The 5,668-nt window shown below is 38.5% G+C and overlaps 1 long non-coding RNA gene across 1 annotated transcript; it reads left to right on the top strand.

Annotated features, from left to right (window-relative positions):
• The first annotated feature begins 601 nt into the window (after positions 1-601).
• LOC138950488 (uncharacterized) lies at positions 602-4,021 on the top strand. Its single transcript, XR_011450682.1, has 3 exons — positions 602-1,396; positions 3,349-3,426; positions 3,811-4,021. It is a non-coding gene; the product is annotated as an uncharacterized lncRNA (long non-coding RNA).
• The last annotated feature ends 1,647 nt before the right edge of the window (positions 4,022-5,668 follow it).

Raw genomic sequence — 5,668 nt, 5'->3', positions numbered from 1 at the left:
CTGCAGAGCGCCTAGAACTGTACCCACGGAATATGCGCGATATAAGCGTCATTGATTGATTGATTGATTGATTGATTGATAAATTTATGAGTAAAAAGAAAATCGCCAGACCTTTGCAAGGACAAACAATAACAACACAATTCCGGGAAAAAGAAACTTGATGAAATGTCGAAATGTCAACACCAATGAAGCCCTTTCTAAGAAATTACACAATCGTCTTTGGAAATGAAACGTTAACTGAACTTGGATTTTGTCTTCAAAAGGCCCAATCTTTCTGAGAAAGAAAAACCCACAAACTTAGGAAAAAAAAGAGAAGAGAAACTCGAAAAAACATGAACGATGGGTGGGAGTGAGGAGAGGGGACAAAGAATAAGAAACAAGTCGCGTAAGGCGAAAATACAATATTTAGTCAAGTAGCTGTCGAACTCACAGAATGAAACTGAACGCAACGCAACGCAGCAAGACCGTATACTCGTAGCATCGTCACTCCACCGCCCGTGGCAAAGGCAGTGCACGTGGAATTGACAAGAAGAGCGGGGTATTCGTTGCGCTGAGAAGGATAGCACGCTTTTCTGTATCTGGGTCACTCTCCTGGAAACTGGTCAGTCGGGATAGCGTACAAAAACATTTAAATAAACAACAAAATAATTACTTTCCTTTATTTTTATGTATTTTGTTGTCTTCAGTGTTAATTGGAGCAACAGTGTGAACAAGAACTAAAGCGTTTGTAAATTCTGTGATTTGCTTTGCACTGCAGAAGCTCTGAAATCGCCACTTTTTTCCATTCGAAAGTGTGACATGCTATCTCTGCACATACACATGCCTCAAATTTACCCATTTCATAACACATTTTTCTACAATTGTTGCAAATTCCTGTGTATGAATTTGATTTCACCCGCCCGATGTGCCCAAACGATCTTTTGATAATAACTTGGTTGCATTTGACCATGTAGAAACAATCGTCTCGCACGTCACGCCTGGTGTCCTATTTTTAGCTTCAACGCCATGCCCAAACATAACTTGTGCTTACTGTTTCAGGGGATGGATAATTCTACTCTGATATAGTAAAATATTCGATGTCGTTAATCGCGATTGAATGAGATTCAAGTTGAGTCTGTAAAGCAAGTTTAATGAGATGTTCTGATAGATCTGCAAGTGGTGTCCGAAAATTTGCGATACGTGTGAGCACATTGCAGAACTATTTTCTGGCAAACTTGCGATCTTTCAACCCATTCGCGCATGAATATAAGGGAGTCCCTGTGGGGGTTACACGGTGCAAACGTGTTTTCGTACAATCGAGCACGCGGTTAGACGCAGGAAAACTTTGTTGTTGCGGTGTCCGCGCCAAAGTTGACGACAGACGTGCGAGACGGTACATGTGATCACAACCTTTGAGGTAAGTTTGAGCTTTACGACGGCTCTATTTTTACTATTTTGCGTGTAGAACTTAAACCACTAATATGATTTTGTCATGTCTACAAACTGAATTCGAAAAAAAATGCCTTTCTGTCAGAAAAACGCAACCAAGTGGCAAATTCATGGGTAGAGTAGATCTAGGTACAGTCCAACGTGAAAAGAAGTTTTCGTTTTTCATGATTGTTTTGCGCCTCTTGTTAGTTTATTTTTATTTTTGAGTCACTTGAGAAAAAGTGACTCTATGTAATCGGTCAGTGTTAGTCTGTCCGGCCGGCCGTCCGGCCGGCCGTCCGGCCGGCCGTCCGTAGACACCACCTTAACGTTGGACTTTTCTCGGAAACTATCAAAGCGATCGGGCTCATATTTTGTTTAGTCGTGACCTCCAATGACCTCTACACTTTAACGATGGTTTCGTTGACCTTTGACCTTTTTCAAGGTCACAGGTCAGCGTCAAAGGAAAAATTAGACATTTTATATCTTTGACAAAGTTCATCGGATGTGATTGAAACTTTGTAGGATTATTCTTTACATCAAAGTATTTACATCTGTAGCCTTTTACGAACGTTATCAGAAAAACAAGGGAGATAACTAGCCTTTTCTGTTCGGCAACACACAACTTAACGTTGGGCTTTTCTCGGAAACTATAAAAGTGACCGGGCTCAAATTTTATGTGAACGTGACTCATTGTGTTGTGAATAGCAATTTCTTCCTGTCCATCTGATGCCTCATATAATATTCAGAACTGCGAAAGTGACTCGATCGAGCGTTTGCTCTTCTTGTTTTAAATGAAGATTAGATCATGTGGTTCAGGTTCATTTGTTTTGTTGAGAATCTCAAGAAATAACGTTTGAATCTCTCATCATAGCCAGAGCTGTCTCGTTCGTATAGCAGACGCCATTGCTGCTTTCCGCATGCGGTGTCAGCGATGCGTGCGGGGCAGAAATTATGACAGATACTGGCATTTTCATTTGCACTGGAGCAGATTTTACACAGCGTGTAGTCATTTTTACATTTAGTCAAGTTTTGACTAAATTTTTTAACATAGAGGGGGAATCGAGACGAGGGTCGTGGTGTATATGTGTGTGTGTGTCTGTGCGTGTGTGTGTGTAGAGCGATTCAGAGTAAACTACTGGACCGATCTTTATGAAATTTTACATGAGAGTTCCTGGGCATGATATCCCCAGATGTTTTTTTTTCTTTTTTTGGATAAATGTCTTTGATGATGTCATATCCGGCTTTTTGTAAAAGTTGAAGCGGCACTGTCACACCCTCATCTTTCAATCAAATTGATTGAAATTTTGGCAAAGCAATCTTCGACGAAGGCCGGACTTTGTGTTGCATTTCAGCTTGGAGGCTTAAAAATTGATTAATGACTTTGGTCATTAAAAATCTGAATTGTAATTAAAATTTTATTTTTTATAAAACGATCCAAAACTACGTTTATTCTTCATCATTTTCTGATCCAAAAACATATAAATATGTTATATTCGGATTAAAAACAAGCTCTGAAAATTAAAAATATAAACATTATGATTAAAATTAAATTTCGGAAATCGATTTAAAAACAATTCCATCTTATTCCTTGTCGGTTCCTGATTCCAAAAACATATAGATATGATATGTTTGGATTAAAAACACGCTCAGAAAGTTCAAACGAAGAGAGGCACAGAAAAGTGTGCTATGCAGCACAGCGAAACCACTACCGTTCTGTGAGTTCCACAGCTTGACTAAATGTAGTAATTTCGCCTTACGCGACTTGTTGTTTCTTTGTGTTACGAGGATGTGTTCAGGACAGAACCACTCTGATTTCCAATGTGTGTATCTTGGGATCTTGACGGTTGTAACATGCACTGTTATGTACCTCAATGTGCGATGTAAAGCTGTGGTAGCAATTAAAATATCTGACTCCAACTGTTGCATACTTTTTTTCAGATGCCAGGATGCTGCTAATGCTCCTATCCTTTCTGCCAGTCCAGTCAATGCTGATCCAGGAGCAGATCAGAGAGACCGGTACGTTTCTACTGTAAATAATTGTTTTAACATGTTTTTCATTAATCTTAATCTTATTATACTGGAATGACTTTGCATGCATGTCATTTTTTTTAATTTTCTGTATCCATACTGATTTGTGCAGACATTCATAGCAAAGTCTTTCCATGGCATGGTAAGTGCAGGTTACATATGGAATCAATTACATTTATACATGTATTTCAAGTACCAAATTACCCCTAGTTGGTATGAATGGAGAGCTTCAGTTGTCTGCTTTTCTGAGGTAGACATTTCCAAGTTTATTGGTGTCACTTGCTCCTTGTATTTTTAATTCATGATGTAAACCTTTTCAGTTACTATTTTTAATTTTTCTATTTTAAGAAAGGTTCATTTGTTTGTCCACAGATTGACACACTGGATGGGAATGGGGTGGTTGTCCGTTTACTTAGGAAACAAGGATCATCGTTTGTGTGGCCTGCTGTGGAGGAGATATTTTTTGTGAAGTTTGAAGAAGTAGTTGAGGTGCTGCCTGTCCCAACTCTTGACAGACGTGGCAGACACACATTTCAATAAAAAGTTGTTTTGTTTTGACTGAAATAAACCCATGGTTAACTGATATTGGTGTCTGTGTTTGTTTGCGGTGTCCATGGTTACACGCGAGACGTTCTGTGTCATTTGATGAATATCTGCATGTATTACCAAGATTTTTCAAAGTATGTCCATATTCCTGTTTTAAGTATTCATGGAGATTCTTTAAATCATACAATTTTGCAGATAGCAATATCTGATCACTTGCTGGAAAGGTTTTCTGTAAATGAGGAAATTGTTGATCTGGCGTCCTCATAGTAATCCCCCCATTATGTAAGTGTATGGTATATTTTGAAACTTCTGGTACTTCTATGAAGCAATTTCTATTGTATCTCATTGGAAATTGCATGATAATCACTTGTATTTTTTATGATAAGAGTAAAAATGTGCCTCTAATGGTGTCCTGTGTTACACGCGAGACAAGGCAACCTTCAACACATTATCTTAAATTACAACATTTCCAAAAGTTTATCTTGCTTTTCAAAACCTTGTGTTGGAAAGTTGAGATGTTAAACAAACCAAACACACCAAAATATTTCAATTTTGACTAACTTTATTTTTGGGCACTCAAGTCACACATCTGACCAGTTTTCAGGAGAGTGACCCAACTCTCTTCGTTTTAACTTTCTGAGCGTGTTTTTAATCCAAACATATCATATCTATATATTTTTGGAATCAGGAACCGACAAGGAATAAGATGAAAGTGTTTTTAAATTGATTTCGAAAAAAAATTTTGATAATAATTTTTATATATTTAATTTTTAGAGCTTGTTTTTAATCCGAATATAACATATTGATATGTTTTTGGAATCAGCAAATGATGGCGAATAAGATAAACGTAAATTTGGATCGTTTTATAAATTTTTATTTTTTTTTACAATTTTCAGATTTTTAATGACCAAAGTCATTAATTAATTTTTAAGCCACCAAGCTGAAATGCAATACCGAACCCCGGGCTTCGTCGAAGAGTACTTGACCAAAATTTCAACCAATTTGGTTGAAAAATGAGGGCGTGACAGTGCCGCCTCAACTTTCACGAAAAGCCGGATATGACGTCATCAAAGACATTTATCAAAAAAATGAAAAAAACGTTCGGGGATTTCATACCCAGGAACTCTCATGTCAAATTTCATAAAGATCGGTCCAGTAGTTTAGTCTGAATCGCTCTACACACACACACACACGCACACACGCACACACACACACACATACACCACGACCCTCGTTTCGATTCCCCCTCGATGTTAAAATATTTAGTCAAAACTTGACTAAATATAAAAAGGAAAGAAACACGAAAAGGTAAAGAAGGGGAAAAAGATGACTTTTAGAACAGTCTGCACAAATCCTGGTGAAAGTGAGCCTATAGTCTCTTTGAAAAAATCAGGGTGGGCGTTTGCTAGGTAGTTACCCCTGTGCACAACTTTTGGCCCAAAGTGGGGGGTGGGCGTTTGCTAGATGGTGGGCTTATGCTAGGGATTTTACGGTAATACCTCTCCCTAGAGAGAGAGAGAGAGAGAGAGAGAGAGAGAGAGAGAGAGAGAGAGAGAGAGAGAGAGAGAGAGAGAGAGAGAGAGAGAGAGAGAGAGAGAGATAGAGAGAGAGAGGTGTTTGTGTTGGCCACCTCCCGCGCTACACACGAATGGTCCCTTCCCCTAGCGCACACTGTGTACAGTTA

This window comes from Littorina saxatilis, linkage group LG16 (genome assembly GCF_037325665.1).
Source record: "Littorina saxatilis isolate snail1 linkage group LG16, US_GU_Lsax_2.0, whole genome shotgun sequence".
Taxonomy (NCBI): Eukaryota; Metazoa; Mollusca; class Gastropoda; order Littorinimorpha; family Littorinidae; genus Littorina; species Littorina saxatilis.
The sequence above is the reverse complement of the archived record's forward strand: the minus strand, read 5'-3'. Positions and strand labels throughout refer to the sequence as shown.